This window comes from Schistocerca nitens, chromosome 4, assembly GCF_023898315.1.
Source record: "Schistocerca nitens isolate TAMUIC-IGC-003100 chromosome 4, iqSchNite1.1, whole genome shotgun sequence".
Lineage (NCBI taxonomy): Eukaryota > Metazoa > Arthropoda > Insecta > Orthoptera > Acrididae > Schistocerca > Schistocerca nitens.
Window position 1 is genome coordinate 644,101,896 of NC_064617.1, and position 24,067 is coordinate 644,125,962.

Below are 24,067 nucleotides of genomic sequence, written 5' to 3' on the forward strand. Positions count from 1 at the left end.
GCGCCAGGTTGAGATTCATAGGAAGAATTCTAAGAAAATGTGACTCATCGACGAAAGAAGTAGCTTACAAAACGCTTGTTCGTCCGATTCTTGAGTATTGCTCATCAGTATGGGACCCTTACCAGGTTGGATTAATAGAAGAGATAGACATGATCCAGCGAAAAGCAGCGCGATTCGTCATGGGGACATTTAGTCAGCGCGAGAGCGTTACGGAGATGCTGAACAAGCTCCAGTGGCGGACACTTCAAGAAAGGCGTTACGCAATACGGAGGGAGAGGTTTATTATCGAAATTACGAGAGAGCACATTCCGGGAAGAGATGGGCAACATATTACTACCGCCCACATATATCTCGCGTAATGATCACAACGAAACGATCCGAGAAATTAGAGCAAATACGGAGACTTACAAGCAGTCGTTCTTCCCACGCACAATTCGTGAATGGAACAGGGAAGGGGGGATCAGATAGTGGTACAATAAGTACCCTCCGCCACACACCGTAAGGTGGCTCGCGGAGTATAGATGTAGATGTAGAACAGTGGAAGTAAAAATATTCAGCCATTTCGCTGCCTTCCGTATCTCAAACGTCACAAGTAAATCCAACTGGCTGTTTCGCCATTCCTCTCTCCCAGCACCAACTGTTATCACACGTCACTCAACTGGATTGTAGGATAGCTGATTTTAATTACTCAGCTTTTATGAAATGTTCGTTGTAGTATCGTTATAAGCTTTCCTGCTCATTGCTTTTTTTTTCTACTTCCTGCTGTTTCGAGATTCCCCCTCTCCCTTCCCCCCCCCCCCACCCCCACCCCTCAGCTTGTACCACCCAATGAAAATAGCTTCAAAACAGGTGGAAGATTCTCAAAAATGTTTGACAATCTCACGGGAATGATGCCTTCTGCCTTCTTCGTCGACTCTAACCGGCTGCATTCCTGTGAGCTTTACAAGCTGCCAGTGAGCCGGAAACCGCTTAAATTTAGCTTTCATTTGCGCTCAACAGTTCTGAGAAAGCTTTTAAACTTTTAGTTCTACATTTTCATCCTTCCTTCATTAATGTGACAATCCTTCATTATACAAGAACTCTAAACACGAGAACGTGGAAGGAAGGTTAGGTAATAATGTCCCGTCGGCAGGGGGATCACTACGGCCGGAACACGAGCAATTTTTTCGAAGGAATAATACTGGAATTTGCGTTAAGTGATGTGGGGCATCTACGGTAAACCTACATCTGGATGGCCGAACGGGGTTGTGAACAGATGTCCTCCGTCGTGCCCGTCTAGAGTCTTACCAGTGCGCCTCCTCGCTCTGTTGATGACGATATGTGGCAGTATTTATTTTATTTATATACATCATCTATCCTTACGTATGTTGTTGATTAATTTATTTCTAACATTTTTTTTCATTTTGATGCAGCTATATTTGTATTATGTATGAGGATAATGAAATGTTCGTGACATCTGTGATATTAGAACTATGGTGAATGAAGCACGCTTTTGTATACTTTTCGCTAAAGGCTAGTCACTTGAATGAGTCATGCGAATACAGTTCTTTGGTATGAATGTATGTTCTATGTCTCCTCGAAATAGTGCCTTCACTGAATGCGAAAGAGCATCTGCCTGCCTGAATGTGAAAGAGCATCTGCCTGTTTAATACTTCTTAGGTTGGAATGAATGCATTTATTACAGGTACATATAGCCTAGAGACTCTTAAGGAATGAAAAAAATCCATGGCTTGTTTCTCAAGGACCGTTAGTATAAATTTTATTGAACCTGCGTTTAAGTCTTTCCCAGAACTCATGAATCCGACATAATATGACAATTCATTCTCATTGCACCGTCTTGTTATTTATTTGTTTAAAATTCTACGTACTTTTCTGTGGAGTTGGTGATAAAGAAGTTTCTGTTCTGTCATAAAATTAAATACAATTTTTCCATCCATTTTAATAACACTTGGCACCGAACCTGGCTTGCATGATCACATAAACAATTTAACGAGTTCTTATCTCAACAACGACTTCACATTTTACGAGACTAACTTACTACGCTGCGAATAGGTCACGAAGTGATTGAAAAGACAGCACATAATTGCATATCAGTATACATAATGTATTTTACTTGCTGGATATACCATACTATTTTACGGTAGATCATAAATCACATTCCTCGACAAAAATGTAGCTTCTCTAAAAGAATCATACCGTCTTCGAAAAACAAGTCGTTTTAAACACAGAACACCTATTTTTGCAAGACCCAAATGAGCATGTTCTTTTTATCTTCCGGTATTTTCGAAAGGTATCTGCTACTGCACCACCTTGCCGCATGGAAACGAAGACACAGCCGTACGGAAAGTTGTCAGGTAGATAAATGGTTCGAAAGAAGTTTGATTAATATAACCCAGTAAATTACATTCTCTTCGGAAGGTAAGTAACACCACTTTATATCTAAGAAAGAGATATAAAAAAAGCTGTTATGAACGTTGAGATCTACCTGAGCTCCCATTAGTAGATATTCATTCCACAATTCCTGTGCCTATTTTTTTTTATACTTTTCCGAAGTAACAGGTCCCCAGCGTCATTACATTTTTGAGGTGATTTTGAAATTTGAACGACAATAAAATCTTTAAAAAAAATTATTTCACATCGTATAGCACACATCATCCTTTCGGCTTGTAACGCCATGTCTTCAGCTGAGGCAGCTTCACTTGTAATATTTGCTTGTGATGTCATTTTTTGGCGTCATATAAGCCATATGTCATAATGGCAATGTACCTTGTAATCAAATAATCCTATATATAATTTAAAATTTACTTGAAGGCCACTTTTATGCAGGGTTTAGTGCATAGTAGTACAAGTCTAAGTCCATCACAGGCCGCTGGCTCTGTTAAGTGCAAAACATGTTTATAATATAATGACTGTATCGGGTCGAAGTGAGAAAAGTACAGCTATGACCTTTTTTTTTAAAAAAAAAAGAACTAAACACTGCATAAATGCCATAATAAAATGGTTGTTGTATCAAACGATTGTGTCTGCTTGGAAGATTAAAAATTAGATATTGTATTTTGTCAAGAAAAGTATTTTGAAAGTAATCGATGCATTTTATAGGTGTTCTAATGAACTGATGTTTCCGTCTGAAGCAATGGATTAGATTTGGATCGAGAGCTTTCATTCGATCGTAGATTTATAAAAAAATGCGGAAAATTCTTCAGTATTAAGTCATAGCACACGAAAACTAGTGTCAGCAGTATATTCAGGCTGTTTCTTCACGATGTTGTTCCCAATATGGGAGTAAAGTCTCTACATTAATTGTAAGGTAAATACCTAAACAGAGTATCCACTATTTTGTACTGAATGACAGTTCCCCCACTGTGCTTTCCATAATGACGAACTCACCTGCGGTGCGCCACGGAAAACTGTTTTCGTGTCATTCGCCCGACCGTAACGATATTATAAGTAGGTGATGTTCCGACATCTGATGAGACTGTTGCCTACCTTTCGCCGTTACCACCAACAAGCGAATCTTAGTCTATTGATTCTTTGTCATGCAGTTTCTCAGCTGGCTTCACGAGGGCCTACCGACCTCAGATAATCCTCTTCCAGGAAAATCTAAAGTAATCGCCGCTAATCAGTCTTATCCTCTAATAATGGTATATGATCGTCGTTGAGAGTGATCTCTCCGTAACTAGCAGCTTGACTACATTCCAATATAGGTAGCAATCTCGTTGCCAATATGAGTGGCTCATTGCTTTCTTTCTTCCCTTCTATCGATGTGCTCAGTCACGACAGTGTCTTTATAATCTACTGCTGTTTGTATTTTTCAGCTCTTAGCAGTTAGTGCAATGACCCGTACATATTGCGTCCTCAAGTTTCTACTTAAGCCAATCATTGCGTGTGCTAATAGAAAGTGTTAGTTTAGTGACTCTTTCCATTTCGGGGTCATTAGATACAGAGCACAAGTTCTAGTCGGACACGAATAGGGGAAGAAAATGGCTGTAGTCTTGCTGTAGGAACCATACAGACAATCTGTAGTTTAAACGTTTAGGAAAACGACAGATATTCTAAATCATGGTGACAGGAGTGGAATTTCAATCTTGTCTCATCGAAAGCCCGATGTAATTTCTATCCCATCGTGTAGTTCCAGGCCGTTCATCTACTTTCGCCACATCACTGAGGACAAACTCCAAGGCATGACACACTGATGTCGACTGGACTCCTCTTTCGATGCTTTTCTGTTTCCCTCATTTAACTGATCCTTGTAAATATTTCACTATTCATACCTCCCTGGTACTTCTTTGAACAAACGCTGGTAGGCTTGTGCACTCATCAGGAAGAGATGAACCTGGTAACTCTCACAGCATGACCGCATACCACAACTCTGTATCGAGTAAACTGATCAGGGTTCCGTTGATTGTGTATTAACTACGTTTAAGAACATTGCTTTCCAATGCTAGCAGTACAACCCTCTGCATTTCAGAAATGACATTGTTTGTGTGCCGTGGCGTTCTGTGATGGTATACTTCACACTCTAACAAAACAGTAAGTCACATGATGTTTGGTGTAGCTACGTTCTGCCACATATTGCACGCAATGTCATGCCCATCACAGCTGTAATGCCTTATGGGTAGATATTTTAATTCCTGTCTGTATATGAGTTTTGTGCGAGATATTGTGTTACTGCCTATCGACGATTAGATTTCAGATGACAGACCTAGACATGATTTTCGTGCATTGTAATTTGTCGATCTGTCAGAAATACTTAAAAAATGGTTCAAATGGCTCTGAGCACTATGGGACAACTTCTAAGGTCATCAGTCCCCTAGAACTTAGAACTACTGAAACCTAAGTAACCTAAGGACATGACACACATCCATGCCCGAGGCAGGGTTCGAACCTGTGGCCGTAGCGGTCGCGCGGTTCCAGACTGTAGCGCCTTTAACCGCTTGGTCACCCCGGCCGGCGCAGAAATACTCATCAATATCTCATCACTCTTATTTTTCGCTGTTTGCTCTTGGATTTCCATCTTGAAAGAAGTGAATGGTTGTAGCAACCATCGGGCCTCCATCACATATTCCAAAAATGTTTCATATAATATTCCAGAGTGATGCACTACTTCACGTTGCTATAGATAGTGCATAGTGCCTTCCAAAAACAGCTTCTTCAATTTCTCCAGAAGTATGGTGTTACCTGTAAGATATGTAAATTGGTATCGTAACAGGATAAACGTACTTTAGCCTGGAGCATACTTCTCTAGACATTATCGTATTAGAGATGGTATACCCTTGCCTATTGAGCTATTTGCTAATTATAGAGGCACCTAGAGTTTAACATGTAGTTCGAACCACGTTCCAAACTGAGATGTTTCACACATAAGGTTCATTGTAGGATGTGAAAAAAAGAGGCGGAAAGATTTCTTAGGAACGACTGTGGCAAACTTACTTTGAACCTTACCATTTTTTCCCTCCAGCCTCTCCAAAATCCTATCCACTCTCTTGCCAATGACTCCCTTAGACAGCCTCGATTTTTCTACGAATGACACGTTAATTATTCGGGTAATTTAAATGTCTATTTCTGTAAGTAGTCCTTTCAATTTTCTCGGTTTATTGTTCCGTAGATCTTAATCCACCTAAACCAAAAAGAAAAACTTAGGCTTGTGTGTCAAAACCTCTATCCCAGGCATGTTCGACAGGGTTCATGTCTGGAGAAAATGCTGGCGATGTCGTTATCCTGAAGGAAGTCATTCATTAGATGTGCACGAGGGGGGGGGGGGCGCGAATTGTCGTCCGTGAAGACGAATGCCTCGCGAATATGCTGCCGACAGGGTTGCACTGTCGGTCAGAGGAAGGCATTCACGGAGTCGTACAGCCGTCACGGCGCCTTCCATGACCACCAGCGGCGTACATCGGTTCCACATAATGCCACCCCAAAACAGCAGGAACCGCCACCTTGCTGCACTCGCTGGATAGTGTGTCTATGGCATTCAACCTGACTGGGTCTGGTTGAAGGCATATACGACACTCATCGGTAAAGAGAACGTGATGCCAATCCTGAGCGGTCCATTCGGCATTTTAATGGGTCAATCTGTACCGCGCTGCATGATGTCGTGGTTGCAAAGATGGACCTCGCCATGGACGTCGGGAGTGAAGTTGCGCATCATGCAGCCTATTGCGCACAGTTTGGGTCGTAACACGACGTCCTGTGGCTGCATGAAAAGCATTAAACATGGTGGCGTTGCTGTCAGGGTTCCTGCGAGCCATAATCCGTAGGCAGCGGTCATCCACTGCAGTAGTAGCCCTTGGGCGACCTGAGCGAGGCATGTCATCGACAATTCCTGTCTCTCTGTAGCTCCTCCGTATCCGAACGACATCGCTTTGGTTCACTCCGAGAGGCCTGGACACGTCCCTTGTTGAGAGCCCTTCCTGGCACAAAGTAACAATGCGGACGAGACTGAACCGCGGTTTTGACTGTTCAGACATGGCTGAACTACACACAACAACGAGCCGTGTACCTCTTTCCTGGTGGAATGACTGGAACTGATCGGCTGTCGGACCCCCTCCGTCTAATAGGCGCTGCTTGTGCACTGTTGTTTACATCTTTGGGCAGGTTTAGTGACATCTCTGAACAGCCAAAGGGACTGTGTCTGTGATACAATATCCACAGTCCTGGGAACCGGGGTGATGCAAAACTTTTTTTTTATGTATGCATTTAAAATCACGATCCATTGTTTATATATTGGATGTGAAACGATCTTGACATGTCTTTATGTACAAAATCCAACATTGAGGGCTCGTTATTTTGCATCGCATAATGTATAAATTGTCGAAAAAATCATGTGAAGTTATTGTTATTCCCAGTTAGACGCCTTGCCCCATCTGGCCGGAGTATGTGATCTACAGTATTTACGTCTCGATGATTGGATTGTGATCATAAGAACGCATTTTGAAACGTCCTCTTATAAAAATTATGAATGACTGTGCTAGAAAACTTCTACGTTATTAGATACAAAGACAGCTGAGTAAAACTGAACGTACTCACAGTTTTCTCTTTACTTATTATGATCAACACTAAACTGACACACAATATTTTTTAACGCAACGCAATCTGACTTTCAAAAATCCCTCCAAAAAAGAAGCCCTGACTAACAATAACCTATACTTTTCATGAATCACTTACCTCACAAAAATCTTCGGTACTCGAACTACTGCAATACAGCGAGCGCCAATAATGCCAGCTAAATAAGATTCTATCTACTAACTACTGATAGGCATAGTTAGCAAATGAAAGATTTTGATAAAAAACAATGTGTTTACCTTAATAGCGTTCCAAAGTTATATATATATATATATATATATATATATATATATATATATATATATATATATATATAATTTTGTGACATCCAATTAAACAAATTTCTTTCTACTGACGGACACACGTTCAGATCGTCCGTTCAAAACTCTGGAATCTCTTCCCCCACATCCACCACTGCTGGCGGCTCACCTCCAACTGCACAACACTACGCGCTGTTCACATCCAACTGCCCAACACTTCAATAGCAAATATTCCAGTAATGTCAACGAGATACAGACTGTACACAGCACAGTCAGTTGTTTTCACACAGAGCGTTACGTGGCGTTACCAACATAAAAACCTAAACTGCCTACTTACAGTTTCTTTCTAAACTCGTTCTTCCAAGTTTCGTTTCGATCACGACACTCGAGTATGTGTTCAATTAAGTCTATTACATGACACTTTTAGCCCTTGCGATTTATCTTAATTTAATTTTTGTCGGTTCTCTCACACATAGCCATACAGTTTTTGTGGCGTTTTGAATTACCTTCGATGAATTACTGCGGAATTGCAATAATTTTGTGACATACATTGATTTAATCATGTCACCCACCTCGCCTTTTATTATTTTTTATTTATTCAGTCATTACTCTTCTGGCTGGTTTGATGCGGCACTCCTGGAATCCCTCTCCTCTGTCAACTCCTTCATCTAAGAGTCCTCAATTATTTGTTGGTCATATTCCACTCTCTGTCTTCCTCAACAGTTTTTACTCCTCTAGTACCATGGAAGTTATTGTCTGGTGTCTTAACACATGTCCTATAATGGTGTCATATCAGTTTTCCATATGTTCCTTTCTTTGCCCGTTATGTGGAGAACCTCCTCATCCCTAACCTCATCAGTCCACCTAATTTTCTACATTCTTCTATAGCACCATACCTCAAACACTTCAATTATCTTCTGTTCCACTTTTCCCACAGCCCATGGTTCACTACAATACAGTGCCTTGTTCTAGACGTATGTTCTCAAAAAATATCTTTCTCACATTTAGGCAGTGATACCAGTAGACTTCTTGTGGACAGCGACGTCGTCTTTGCCCGTGCTAGTCTGCTTTTTATGTCCTCCTTGCTTCGTCCGTCATGGGTTATTTTGCTCCAAAGGTAGTAGAGTTCCTTAATTTCGTGATCACCAGTGTTAATAAGTTTTTCGCTACTGTCATTTCTGCTACTTTTCATCACTTGGTCTGTTTCCGGTTTGCTATTAGTGCGTACTCTGTACTCACTGTTCATTCCATCCACCAGCTCCTCTAATTCTTCTTCACCTTCATTGAGGACAGGAATGTCATCAGGTAATCTTTCTCTGTTCATCCTGAACTTTAATCTCGCTCTTGAACCTTTCTTTTGTTTCTGACTTTGCTTCTTCTACGTATGTAGTGAACGCTAGGGACGAAAGACACTTTTCAATCCGAGAACTTTGTTCTTGGTCCTTGCCCGCATCTCGTGGTCGTGCGGTAGCGTTCTCGCTTCCCACGCCCGGGTTCCCGGGTTAGGTTTAAGTAGTTCTAAGTTCTAGGAGACTGATGACCATAGATGTTAAGTCCCATAGTGCTCAGAGCCATTCATTCTTGGTCCTTCAGCCGTATGGTTCCCTCATGGTTCTTGTATATATTGTATATTAACTGTCGTTCCCTATACCTTACTCCTATTTTCCTCGGAATTTCGAACATCTTGCACACGTCAAACGCTGTATCCAGGTCAAAAAATGCTATGAAAAGTCTCGATTTTTTTTTCAGTCTTGCTTCTGTTATCAAGCGCAAAGTCAGGACTGCGTCTATAGTGCCTAAAGACATATATTTAATTTTCTTTTCCATTCTTCAGTATATTATTCTTGTCAGCAGCTTAGATGGATGAGCTGTTAAGCTAATTGCGCGATAGTCCTCATGCTTATCTGCTCTTGCTGTTGTCTAGGAATCCTGCATACACGATTTGCTAGACAAACAATCAAGCAACTCGCATTAATGAGTTTTATTACAACAAGACGAATACAAATACTTAACTTTGATCTGAGATTTCTTGTAGTCCTTTATACATGATCATCGACAAGTGCAATTACACAGATGTGTCGCAAGCATAGGGCGACATACAAAATAATCAGTCTTCTTCAGAATAGACAAACACAAGTAATACTTCTGGTCCTAGCATCCACTACTAACAACAGTTTGTCAACTGAACTGCAGTGACTGCTGATCTCTAACCGAGCTACATAGAGATTGCTAATGAAGAGGCTACAATGTGACAGCTAACGAAGTGGCTATCGTTGAAGCTGCTATCGAAGTGGGCTGCTGCAAGTCGGGTGCAGCGCGTATGTCGTCTTCACCAAAGGGCCGCTGCTGTCACGTTGTCGTGCTCGAGGGAGGTCAGCCAGCGTGCGATTGGCTGACCTCTTCTCACAGCCTTCTCTTCTGTCATTCCCGACTGGCGTGCCCGCGCTGATTTTATGCCGTTACACTTGCAGTCTACGGAATTGTGTGAACGATATTTTTCTAGAAGTCTGATGGTGTGTCACCTTTGTCACAGATTCCACACACAACGTGGATAGTCGTTTAGTTGCCACTTCCCCCAATGGTTTTAGAAATTCCTATGGAATTTATCTATCCCTTCTGCGTTATATGAACTCGAGTCTTTCATACCGCTTTTAAATTCTGACCAGTACTGGATCCCCTACATCTTCCTTATCAAGTCCAGTGTTTCTTTTTCTATCACATCATCAAATAATTCCTGCCCCTCTTAGAAGCCGTCAATGTACTCTTTCCACCTAACTGCTTTCTCCTCTGCAACTATCAATGCATTCCTAATGTTGTCACCTTTGATTTTCAGTTCACCGAAGGTTTTTGACCTTTCTGTATGCTGAAGCTGTTCTTCTGACGATAATTTCTTTTTTAATTTCTCCACACTTTTCACGCAACCATTTCTCATTGGCTTCAGTACATTTTCTGTTCATTTCATTTCTAAGTGATTTACATTTTTGTACCAGCTGAATACATGGCGTTGCCTGGGTATGTATTCCAACCCTTTCAGTCCATTTCCTCCTCCCTCCTGTGACCATCTTATCCCCCCTCTCTCTGTCCATCTTCATCTCCACCTCTCTCTGTACATCTATTCCTCCCCCTATTTGATACCACCTACTCCTTTCCTCTCTTTATCCGTCTCCTCCTCTCCACTTCCTTTCTCCAAGTTATCCTCACCCCTACAGCAGTCCGGTGGTTCTTACCCCTACAGTATATCTATACATATAGTGAGTAATGTGACCACTAAATTTGGCTGGAATAGATCCATTGGTTTAGAACGAACTTTGTACCTGCGTCTTTGCCTGAGTACGCACCTGTGACATATTTCACATGCATTTGACGTATTTCACATATATTTGTACACATATTTCATTTATATCTGTAGCGAATTTCGCCCTGCAGTTTCGTTTTCACACAACTCACTCTTAATAACGTCATGTCTTATGAGCAATATTGCGTGTAAAATTTCTTGTTAACAGTGATGGTAGTAAAGGCGTAATAAATTAAAACGTCAAGCATCATGCGACATTTCTTCACAGAGCTCAGTGTTTATGACGTCATATTTCATGAACTGTGCGTCGTATATTTGTGTAGGTACATTCAGCGGCATTTGTGGCTGCTGTCTGCAAAATGAGTTGCGAATAGAGTTAGTAGCAAAAACGAAATTTGAACGATAGCACATTGAGGCAGTTTTTCACGCATCTCATTGTCTATGACGTGATGTCTCCTGAACTATGTTTGGTACCATGATAAAATTTTGTAGGTACATTTACCGGCGTATCTGGATACTGTCTGCGAAAATTATTACCAGTATAGTAGCACAGCAGTAATAAATTTAAACGTCATGTACGATGCGGCAGTTTTCACGCATCTCGCTATTTATGACGTCTTATCTCGGGAACCATGATAGGTAGGAGGTTCTAACCCCACAACGATTGTTACCTTACAGTAAGGGATACATGTTCCAAGTTTGGTTGAAATCAGTCCAGTGGTCTAGGAGGAGATTTGGAACCTACAGAGATGCACACTTACATACATAAATTTTTATAACATTGTGGATTCCTATCTTTCCCTGACTTCTTTCGTCGATCAGTCAAAGTATTTCTCCTGTCACCCAAGTTACATTCCTTATACCTATGTTTGTCTGTTCAACATCTATGATAAACCTTTCTAGAGATATCCACTCTTCTTCAGTTGAATTGCTTACTCTGGTATTCCTTATCGCAATGCCCATATCTTTAGGTGAACTACTTCAATATCCCACTTGCTCCCGCATCGCTTCTTACAGATGATTCTCTTTAACTTCAGTGCACACTTCATCATCACTTAATTGTAATCTGTATCTGCTCTTGAGTACGCCTTACACTCCAGTACCTGATCTCTGGAGATGTAACCTGCCTAGAATCTTCCCAAATCTCGTGGCCTTTTCCAGGTATATCTCCTCCTATTGTTATTCTTTAACAGATTATTCGCTATTACTAACTGAAATTTATTGCAGAACTCATTTAGTGTTCTCCTATCTAATTTCTACTATCAAGCCCAAATTCTCAAGTAACTCTATCTGCTACTCCTTCCCCTACAGTAGCATTCCAGTTCCCTATGAGTATTAGATTATCTCCCTTTACATACTGAATTATCCATTCAATATCCTAAAATGCAATCTCTTTAACTTCTGCTTGTGACGTTGACATGTATACCTGCACTATTGTCGTCGGGCCGGCCGGAGTGGCCGTGCGGTTCTAGGCGCTTCAGTCTGGAACCGTGAGATCGCTACGGTAGCAGGTTCGAATCCTGCCTCGGGCATGGATGTGTGTGATGTCCTTAGGTTAGTTAGGTTTAATTAGTTCAAAGTTCTACGAGACTGATGACCTCAGAAGTTAAGTCGCATAGTGCTCAGAGCCATTTGAACCATTTTTGTATTGTCGTCAGCGTTGGTTTCCTGTCGAATCTGATTACAACAACCCTATCACTGAATTGTTCACATTAAAGCACTCTGTCTTATCTTCCTGTTCATAATGAGCCCTATTTCCATTACACTATTTTCTGCTGCTCTTAAGGTAGATGTAAATTTGGTGAGAGCTACTGATCCAGTTGTTCTGGTGTGGTATTGACCAGTGACAATGGGAGTGAACTGATACGTTGTAAGTGCAACTTGTAGAAAATGGGTCTACTGCTAAATGATGTGGATGTAGTATGTGACTATGGTGTCACCAAAAGTAGTGGAACAAGGGCAGCACCAGCCCATTTTGTTTGTGAGAGTTGTCTACATCAGAGGCAGGTATGCCCACATGGGTAAACCAGTTGTTCTCCCTTGATGACAGGTACTTAACCTATTGTTCTGCTAAAAGGATTCTTCCTTTTGGTTGACAGATACTTAACCTATTGCCACGGCCTCAGGAAAGCCCCAACGCACCCCCTTGCCCTTGCTGCTACAGGTACAATTTCAGATCTGAGTTATTCAAATAGCTCCCTCTCACTCTTATCAATTTGATTTACTATTTAACTAAAGTTATCAGTTAACTACCCCCCCCCCCCAAAGAAAATGGCCAGAAGTTCAAATTCCAGCAGGCTAATGCAACACAAAAAAAATGGTTCAAATGGCTCTGAGTACTATGGGACTCAACTGCTGAGGTCATTAGTCCCCTAGAACTTAGAACTAGTTAAACCTAACTAACCTAAGGACATCACAAACATCCATGCCCGAGGCAGGATTCGAACCTGCGACCGTAGCGGTCTTGCGGTTCCAGACTGCAGCGCCTTTAACCGCACGGCCACTTCGGCCGGCAATGCAACACACCATGGCTACCTCCACTAACCTAAGAAAATGGCAGGAAAAAAGGGCACTTGGGCTATCTCCACTAACCTAAGTCATCCCACCACCACCTCTTCCTAAGAATTCACAAGGAAAGGACTCTGCCTGTTCTGGGCTGTCAGATAGGATTGAAATAAGTCTTTATTTTGCATGCAGTGTTTATTTAAACAATCTGAGGCAGTAGCTTCATCCAATGTGTTCACCATGATGTATGGAGTCCAACTGATCTAGTACACAGTATTGTCACCAGGGGTCACTCTCATCTCTCCTGTGACATAATCCAAGATGGTGGTCTTGGTAGGGAAGAAATGTTGCGTAAAGGACTCAGACTGTGCTGGGCTGCTGGACAGAGGAAGGAGTGTACTTCCTTTATTTTGGAATTTATTTAGGGACGGATTTCACGTAGTTTATTACACTGGTGCAAAAAACTCACTCTTGCATGTTTGAGGTTGTAGCAAAAAGTCTACCAACCTGCAAACTACTCGTAAATCACCGAAATATAGCAGTACACTGATGTACAGAGACACAAACAACTCCTAAATTGTCAAAGTAATGCATTTAAAAGGCTCTCCAAACAACCTTGTTAATTGTCAACTGTTGAAATCGTGCACTGCACAGCCTGCACACCTGCTCACAAAATACTGCAACAGACACGAAAGCTACTCAGAAAATTGTCAAAAAATAATGCATGTGTAATGCTATTCAAACATGCTCACAACGCTTTTACACCCGAAAATAATGTCACGGACAAACACTGAGTGCACATAAAAACGCAACATATCAGTGAACTGTTCCATGCATGCACGTGCTTTGCAGGACCAGCCAGACACAAGCCAGCGCCATAGTGCGAGCCATTGCTATCGCACTGCTGCTGATGGCAGGTGAAAGTCACGTCATTTTCGGGCATACAGTTAGAGTTCTTAGAGTGTTACAGTGAGATCACATGTCTAGGTGAATAAGCGCCAAGTAACCCTCCTCTGGACAGTGGTCACGTGTTCACCATTGATGGTGCGATACACCTCTCTACCTGTGTTCCAGCGAAGACCTAATTGCTGAGCGACTCACCCTTGCAGATGATGCAGAATCTATTCCACTGCTTACCAGAACAGCACAGGTTGCGTTGTTCCTAGCGATCCTAATGGGACATGCAAGCTGTGTCTAGCCATGCACACATTTACCTGCCAAGCGTGGCTGTTGCATCACCGTGAAATGCTCTTGTAGCTACACACCATTGCAAGCACATCTAAAACCTTCTCCATCTTATAATAATGTCACATGGCTATGTAAAACAAGAGCTAATTCGACCTTTCAGAAATTGTATAGTGTCCCAGAAATAGTTAATGGTCGCTTTTGTAGAAGCTTGCGTGATGTCTCAGCGTGTTTGCATGGAAATTATTGCCCTAACAGAACCTGTTTACGGAAATAGCGCAGAATAACGCCGAATGCATTCCTCCTGATGGTCCTGACATGGCACTAACATGGTACCCTGTTCATCACGTGATACCCTTCCTGGAAATAGTTAAGTCCTGCTTTCAACAAACATCTCCGAAATGCTATGTAGAGGCTCCTACATCCCGGACAAAGGACGTATTGTGAATGACTGGAGCATTATGATTGGCTCTTATTGAATTTACCCATCAAATTACTGATGCCACCAGTGTGGAAGAACTGTCCGCCTTTTTTTTCTTTTAGCAGATGAGACTTTCAGTGGCAAAAAACTATTTTGTACAGACCACCATACTGCACTGACAGTGAAACTTTTCAAAGTGGCCAACAGATCATCAAATATGGAAAGGCTCTTAATTACACTACTCTGCCACTGAGGGTGCGAGATGAATATTAGAGCGTGAAACTATTCTCCAACCTAGCAATATATCACTGTGTATTATATTGATGTAGTAAACATACAGTTCGTATCCTGCACCATACAAAATCGCCCCTTTTACATCACTTGTATATCTATCGATCGCCAGACACTTGTACATATACCATGAAGGCAGACCGCATAAGCACATGCACCGTAGGTATACTCCTCCCTGCACTAGACATTTCCTGCGAGATCGGGCGGTCATCCACCCTCGACACGTGACTAGAGCGCCCTCAATGGACCGAAGTCACTCTCAGAACTGTTCTACAAATTCGGGGCTGGCTCGCCTTGGCACAAACGCATCACAGCTTCTGCTCCTGACTTGCTTGCTTCTTTTCTACAACAATCTCCATACTCTGGCATTACAAGAACACATGTATTTTCACATTGTTTGCCAGAATATCATACTATTTTCACGATGCTTCTCGATATCAAGCACATGCAATATCGTTTACTTAGCAGTATCGCTTGCACAGTATAATTTCGAAGATATAGTCTCGAAATTTTCTCCAGAAAAACAAAACTTAAGCAAGGAGCAGCTTGCAGTAAGCCACTGAGTAGCTAGAAACTGATCTAAAGACCTTTACGTGAAAACACGAAACTGATCTAAAGACCTTTACGTGAAAACACGAAAAAAAAATAGAGCAAACTGATATTTCCTCTTGTGAATGCCGATGTCGTTGATGTAACATTCCAAATCATCCCTATAATTTACAAAGTCAGCTAAGGTGTTTCTCACATCTAGAGAACCAGCAAACATGTCTTCCACCTGTCTTTCACCTGCTAGATACGCACACCACAATAGATGCTCCCTCAACTAAATAAAGGCGCGAAATTTGCAGAAGCAGCCAACCGGACAATTTACATGGGAGGGAATAATGGTCCAGTGCAAACACATGGCCATATTGAATCTTCTCAGATTTCTACGCGTTCATGAAAGCTGTTCAACACATACTAAGGATTAGCTCGCTAATCAGCCGTCTAGAGGACGACATGGTTAAGTCAACTACATTCCTGCATCCCAACAGGCCTCTCCATTCGGACAGCTCCTGCCATTAGCGGGAAACCTGAATCATTCCCGCCACAGGCCACCGCCGCCGCTGTGCCACGCGCGCATAGACAGAATTGTCCTAGGAAAACGGGCCACATATATATTTTATCACTGTACTTACAATTAATTATTACGATCGTGGTGTCAATTGGACGACATTCGACAGTGAACAAAGTATCGGGCAAACTTCAAATTGTGGTTAGTTGGAAGTGGCGAAGGGAGACCAGTATTGGATCCAAATTTTCACGATACGTCTTGGGAATACAGCTTGTTTTTGTTCACTTTCTCATAACATTTCAATAACTGCCTTTGTTACTTCTTCGAAGTTTTCGCGTAAAATTCAACGCACCTCCCTCTCCCGAGTCCGCTAACAGTAGGAAATGCATTGCGTAGAGCAGGAGCCATTTTGTGTAAGTTTGGAAGAACATAATAAACTGCAACTGAAGTAAATCTGCTACGTTCATGTGCAAAGTGATACCTCTGACAGTAAAATCTTGATCGGAAATCGGAAGAGAATTAACTCGAATTTAGTTTATATCTATAATTACATAAAAGATTAAGATTAAGATTCAAATGATTCAAATGGCTCTAAGCACTATGGGACTTGACATCTGAGGTCATCAGTCCCTTAGAACTTAGAACTACTTAAACCTAACTAACCGAAGAACAACAAACACATCCATGCCCGAGGCAGGATTCGAACCTGCGGCCGTAGCAGTCGCGCGGTTCCGGACAGAAGCGCCTAGAACCGCTCGGCCACAACGGCCGGATTATTAAGATCTAGATACATCAACAATTACAGCACAAAGCTATCATCTTAAACTACAGTCGATACAACGAAAAATCCCTTTCGCAGAAATCTGTGATAGATCTATAAGGAAAAGATACACCTATGTACGAACTCATTGAACGAAAGACAGAAACCCTGTATGATAAGGCTTCCATTTCGTCGTCTTAATGTTACAAGTGTTAAGCATACATTATCTTGGCGATGCAGTTGAAAGGCATATATGCACTCTGACCGGGGAATACAGTTAAAAAAAAACAAAAGGGTACACACAATGATCAAACAGTCACATTATCGTTTAGATCATTTCAAAGTCGTCACTACCTCGTTTCAAATAATTTATGGACGTGGCCTAGTAATGTTCCCTTAATATAAACTAGACATATGAGGTGCTGAGAACTAACCACGACTACGGCCATAAAAGTTGGTGTGCCAAACAACGAGCAGTTTCTAGAATATCATCTCGCGACACCCTGTAGAGACGTATGGAGAACTTAAACAAGATATTGCTTCAGTTAGCTGTCCGGAAAGAAAAGACTTGAAATCATCGACATTATCAAAGGTATTCCGGAAGATTTAGCTTTTTTTTTTTTTTTTTTTTTTTTTTTTTTTTAAGGAGTAAGCTGAAAAATATTCATATGACCTGCCCTTAACCACAAGTAGGAACAACTGCCGAAATGGAAGTAGTAGTGCAAATTATAGCAAAATTTGCTTTGAGTTTATGGAAATCTGAATGTTTATAGAACAAAAAATCCGGTTCATTTGCGAATAATTTCTTAGTTTATTACACGACCGGTCGCGAAGCACAAAGCTTGATCTTCCTGTGACACCAAATAAATATGGGAACATAAATGTGTGGCAGTCGGGCCATAACACCAAGTCAAACAAATGCAGGACCAGCAACCAAAGCGCCCGCCAGCACAACACGATACGGAAGTGGCTCGTCAACATATTTATGTTCCCATAATTATTTAGAGGCGCCTGAAGATGAATATTAATGCTTCGAAACTGGTCATACAATAAATTAAGAAATTACTGATAACAGAAGCGGATTTTTTATTCTCTAAATAACTTCCTCAGTTGCGGATGTTCATTTGACTAAATGTTTTGTGCAAAACGCCTTACAAGAATGGCATCCTGCATCATGTACAGCCATTCTAATAATTTCAGGTTGCAGCGGTAACTCCGGTTCTCGCCAGATCACTGAAGAAGTTAAGCGATGCGAGGCTGGACTCGCACTTGGATGGGTGACCATCCGGTCTGCCGAGCGCTGTTGGCAAGCGGGCTGCACTCAGCTCCTTTGAGGCAAAGTTAGGAACTACTTGATTGAGAAGTAGCGGCTCTAGTATCGTAAACTGACATACGGGCGGTAGAGAGGTGTGCTGACCACATGCCCCTCAATACCCGCATCTATTGACGCGTGTGGTCTGAGGGTGACACGGTGGCCGGTCGGTACCGTTGGACCTTCATCGCTTGTTCGGGCGGAATTTAGAGTTTGGTTTTTAGTTTTTTTTCGTATGATCTATTACCCGCCTTGCGTACATTTCGATGAAAGAATGTTGTAAGGGGTGACCAAAAAGTCTCAGTTTGTGAGCGTTGCTGCAGCTTACATGAAACGTAAGCGGCTCGCGTATGGGTTATACGTGGTGTTCCAAAAGTCTCTCCTCAGTGCCGTATGATTGTTTTCCGCGCGTGCCGTATGATTGTTCGCCTGCCTGGGTTACTTCCCTTCAAGTGTACTCTCCCAACATTCCACTGTTTCGTTTATCTCAGCCAGCATCAGTAGTATCGTTGGTGTGTGTCGTTACGTGTTGACGTGAACCTTTAAGTTTAGTTCCTGTGTTCGTTTGTTCCGTTTTTGTCACTGTTAAAATGCTAACCATTGAAGAACGTGTGTTTTTAGTCGAACAAGTGTTCAAAGCTGGCGGTAAATACAGTTTCAGTTCGTCAAACATTTAATTCAGTTTTCCCGGAGATAACACTCCCACATCGCGATACTGTGCGAGATTTCATTAACAAATTTCGACGTACGAGTTCAGTGACAGATACACCGAGAAGTGGTCGCCCAAGCGTTTTGTCTGAGGATAAACTACTCTATATTTCCGATAACCTCGCCATGAGTCCGAACAAGTCAGTAAGAAAACTCGACCAGGAAATCGATGTTAGTGTCGGAACGGCCTGCACAGCTGTAAGGAAAAAATCAGAACTTTCCCTTACAAAGTGACAGTCGTGCAAGAACTGAAAAATACTGATCATGGCAAGAGACAGTATTATTGTCAATGGTCCAAAAACTTCGTTCAACAAAATGGAAGGGATATTCTTAATGAAACGTTTTTCACTGATGAGGCGTTGTTTCATGTATCCGGGTACATGAACTCGCAAAATTCTCGTACGTGGAGTACTGCAAATCCATTGTGTATTCAATAGGAACCACTTCATTCTGTGAAATTAGGAGTTTGGATTGCAATTTCTAGACGTCGGATTGTGGGTCCCATATTTTTCAACGAAACAATAAACGTACAAGGATACTGCAGTGATATTCTGTACACATTCATAGGAGAACTTGTGTTAAGTGAAATACTGAACGGTTATTTTCAACAAGATGGTGCAACCGCGTATACAGCTCGCGTTTCAATGTCACTGCTTGCTGATGTTTTTGGTTGGTTCAAATGGCTCTGAGCACTATGGGACTTAACATCTGAGGTCATCAGTCCCCTAGAACTTAGAACTACTTAAACCTAACGAACCTAAGGTCATCACACACATGCATGCCAGAGGCAGGATTCGAACCTGCGACCGTAGCGGTCGCGTGGTTCCAGACTGTAGCGCCTAGAACTGCTCGGCCACTCCGGCCAGCGATGTTTTTGGGGATCGTATAATTTCACAGGGACTTTGGCCTCCACGATCGCCTGACCTAACACCACCAGATTTTTTCTCCTGGGGTGTAGCGAAAGCAACCGTCTATAAAAACCGTCCAAAATCCATCGATGAATTGAAAACTGCAATATCCACTTTCACTGCTTCTGTAACACAAGAAATGTTACAGCTTGTGTTTGGAAACAAGATTAGACGAATTGAATTGTGTATTCAACAACAGGGGGAGCACTTTCAACATTTAATGTTAAATTTGTAAGTAAAAATGAATATTCAATACATAAATGACTTGTATTTTACTGAGTTTCATTTCGGTATATTCACTGCGGCATACGGCACGTGCGGCTAACAATCATACGGCACTGCGGAGAGACTTTTTGAACACCCCGTATGAGCGACATATAGGCAAGGGATTAGTGTGGCATCGCATCTTTCGGACGTGCGTGCGGTGAATGCGGAAACGTGAACTATGATAAGAAGTTACTACCAAATGCGTCCATGTAGGATCAACGTGCTGTTATTCTTTTCTTTGCTGTCGAAGAGCAAACAGAAGTAGACATCCATTGGAGAAAAGATTGTGTATGGGAGACTCGAGTACCAATCCTATATTCCTGGTCCCTCCCCAAGCGATTGCCACGCTATCAAGGGTCGTCGATGCCGCCGAACGGGGATGTGCAAAAGGCTGTTACAGACTTCTTCAAGCAGCAGTATTTTACGAAACGGGTATCTTCTACCTGGCGCGTTGGTGGGATGACTGCCTCAGTGCTCACGGTCATTTTGCCTGACTGGCATACCGATTCTGGACTGTACGGACTTCGAACGGAAACTTATAAAAAAACAAAAACAGTTTCAAAAAGGCAGAAGAGTTGTATTCCATGCGAAACATATGCGAATGACAGGCGGATTGAGAGGGCGAATGGTAGTGATACCAGATCCTCTCCGTCACGGGAAGTCGTATCGTGGATATTGGTATGTTCTCCACTCCTGCACAGATGGCCCTGCTTCACGCCAACGTTTCCTAGGGCCATCGACTGTAAGACCTGAAGATGGTATCTTAGAGCGAAACCGGTCATCTAAAAACAACAACTTGAACGCCATCATGCCTTTGTGTATGGAAATATGATCCCATTTGATCTTACTTCTACGTCCACGTCTGATGACGGTCTGCTGACAGAAAGCACTAAAAACATCAAGAAAATGCGATTGAGACTATTATTATTTCATAATAAAGGCATGGTAATCGCTGTAGTTGTGTAGATATTATGTCTAAAATTATTAAACAACTGCCTGCTACGATCGCAGGTTCGAATCCTGCCTCGGACATGGATGTGTGTGATGTCCTTAGGTTAGTTAGATTTAAGTAGTTCTAAGTCTAGGGGACTGATGACCTCAGATGTTGAGTCCCATAGTGCTTAGAGCCATTTGAACCAATTTTTTGAAAACCAATAGATAGTATTTTTGTAACGTGATCACTGTGGAAGTAACCACTGTCTTACAGATCATGGCTAATTGTCGGAGATTTTGGAGCATTAATCGTTGCAGAAACTTACTGACATGCTTTTTACATATAGTACAGCAAAATACACTCAATACGAACAATACGAAGGAATTTATAGAGATAAAAGTCACAGCAGATATCATCCTCACTGGAAAAAATTATTGCTCTGAACTGGTAGTCGCTCACGCAACAGGCCGAAGAAGCTGCTGAGATGGCGCTAGGCGCTACAACGTGTGGGTGAATATTCTTCAATAATATCCCGCCAACATACTTATAAAAAATTCGGCGCTCGAGGAATACAGTGTGCTGAGTAGTGATGAAGCAAGAATTAAACCGCTAATATAAAAAACGTGTGCAAGCAATGGATCAAATGGCTTTAAATTTAGATTTTAATTCTATTAATTAATCATGTTTTAATGCATACACTGAGGCTGACGTTCGTTGCTTTGAGCAACTGCTACGAGTTTTAATATTTGCTATAACGTTGAAGTTGTTTGACAGTAAATAGACTAAATATGTACATTTCCGACTATTAGATTCTGTTCCGGAAAGTACTACGTTTAATGTCATTCACCCTTAATGTTCGCGACACCTTACGTTGTCGTTAGAAGTTAATTTTATGTACTATTACTTAATTACTTTTAATATTTATAGTTGTGTTCCATACTATAAGAGATCCGCATCAGAGTATTCGCGCAGTGGTTAGCACACTGGACTCGCATAAAGGATGACGACGGTTCAAACCCGCGTCCAGCCATCCAGACTAAGGTTTTCTTTGATTTCTGTAAAGCGGATCAGGCAAATGCTAGGACGGTTCCTTTGAAGTGGCACTGCCGATTTCCTTCCCCGTCTTTGAAATATTCCGAGCTTTTACTTTGTCTCTAATGACCTCGATGTTGACGAAACCTTAAACCATAATATTCCTTCCTTGTTTCTTCCCTACCGAGGGAGGGAGGAACAGGTTTGAAATGCCAGTCTGATTATCCAAATTTACATTTTACACGGTTTTCTACTGACAGGGAAAGCCGCAACTATGGCTTAAAAAAAATTCAATTTCTACATTTTCTAAATTTCCAATTTTGTTCATGCGTGGTAAAAGATCTTTAGCGCTCCACAAAACATAGAACTATCTCGTAACATCCCGCTTAGCGTCTTAAAACGTTTTTGAGCCTCTGTTAACGTAAGTATTTACGGTTCAATATGCCAGAAAATTCGATAGTTAACATTCGTTTTCACTCTACAAACTGCTGACTTGTTCAGACAGGCGTAATGAAACAGTTAACGTGCTCACGACATATGTTGCCTAACGTAAGTGCAAGTTTTCTGGACAAGGTTCTCCAAACTCGCAATGCACGATAATACTGTTTCTTGCATGTAGGTTACGAGCTATCTGCCGTTTACCACGGTTGATGTCTCCCCGCCGTTCGTCATTTATACAGTACGACGTAATTACCCGTCTCTTGCAGCTCGCCATATCGCTCCACTAATATACACTGTACTAACATACACTGCACGCATCGAACCTGTTGGCGTGACCTTGCGCGCACTAAGTGATACAAAACAGTGTCCTAGCATTCGGCTGAGCACTAGCAAACATTTACACACACGCATGAGTGGCTTGTAAAATTTTGCCGCCATGCTACTATTTCTCACAGACACAGAAGATTTTATTATACAATAATGTTAACAAATGGCTCTCCTCTACATGAATTTGTAAACACATCAAGGTGCGTCTTTGCAGCTAAAAAACAATTTTTTATTTGCGTTTAGAAACGGTCCGTTCCAAAACATACTGAAGCGTGATTTTTACTAGCTGCATATTTGTCTGACTTCCTTTTGCATCTGGAAGTGGTGTCTGCACGCGCTTTTTTCAGATACTCCTGAGCTTGAATTAATGTCTTTGACCTAATTTCACACTGGCTTGCAGTACTGCATATTTCTTGACGTAAGACTCGAGAAAATATTTTACTTCTAAAGTTCAAATGGTTTCCTGGTTTACGGAGGATCGTTTTGACATTGGTGACTCCATGTTCAAGAAGACCTTGTGGATCTGATAAGATCGCTTAAACGCATTAATTCACAATGATCCTCGTCAGTGTACTCGCGAACTGGCAGATGTGATGAACTGTGATCAGTTCACTATCGTGCGACATTTGCGTGCATTGTGGACCGTTCAAAAGTCCGGTTAGGGGTACCGATAGCTCTAGGCCAAAATCAGTGGGTGGCCAATTGAACATCTCTGCTTGCTCGTCTTCAGTTTGGTCTTAAACAGTACCGACCATTCCTATCCTGTATCGTTACTGGTGACGAGAAATGGTGTCTTTATGTTAACATAAGAAAAAGAAAGGAATGGTTGGACCAGGCCCCCACAACCGCGCGAGTGGTCGACTGTGAAGAGCGGACAAATTGAATAGCTGGGCGGCGGCCATTAGAGTGGTAAACTGACGCGCGGAGTTCGAATGTTTATACATTGCTTTTGGTTATAAAATGCCTTCCCTTGAGTTAGGTCACAAACATAATGCCTCGTTTAAATACGTTACTACAATATACTTTTTAATTTATGAACAAACAGCAACTAGTCACTGTTTATGAATTTATCTTACGTACTACATGGAATCTGCCGTAGCTAAAAGTTATGTACGGAACCCCTAGCATTTTTCGTAGTTTATTTACGATAGATATACGCAAAATGCATCAAAATACTCGAAGATTTCCCCACTATATTAATAGATATTTTCTGACTCTACCTTGCTTTAGATTTTATGACGAGAAGTGCGTTATATATGGCATAGTGCTTCGGCAACTCACGACCAAATTATCAAGTTTCAACCT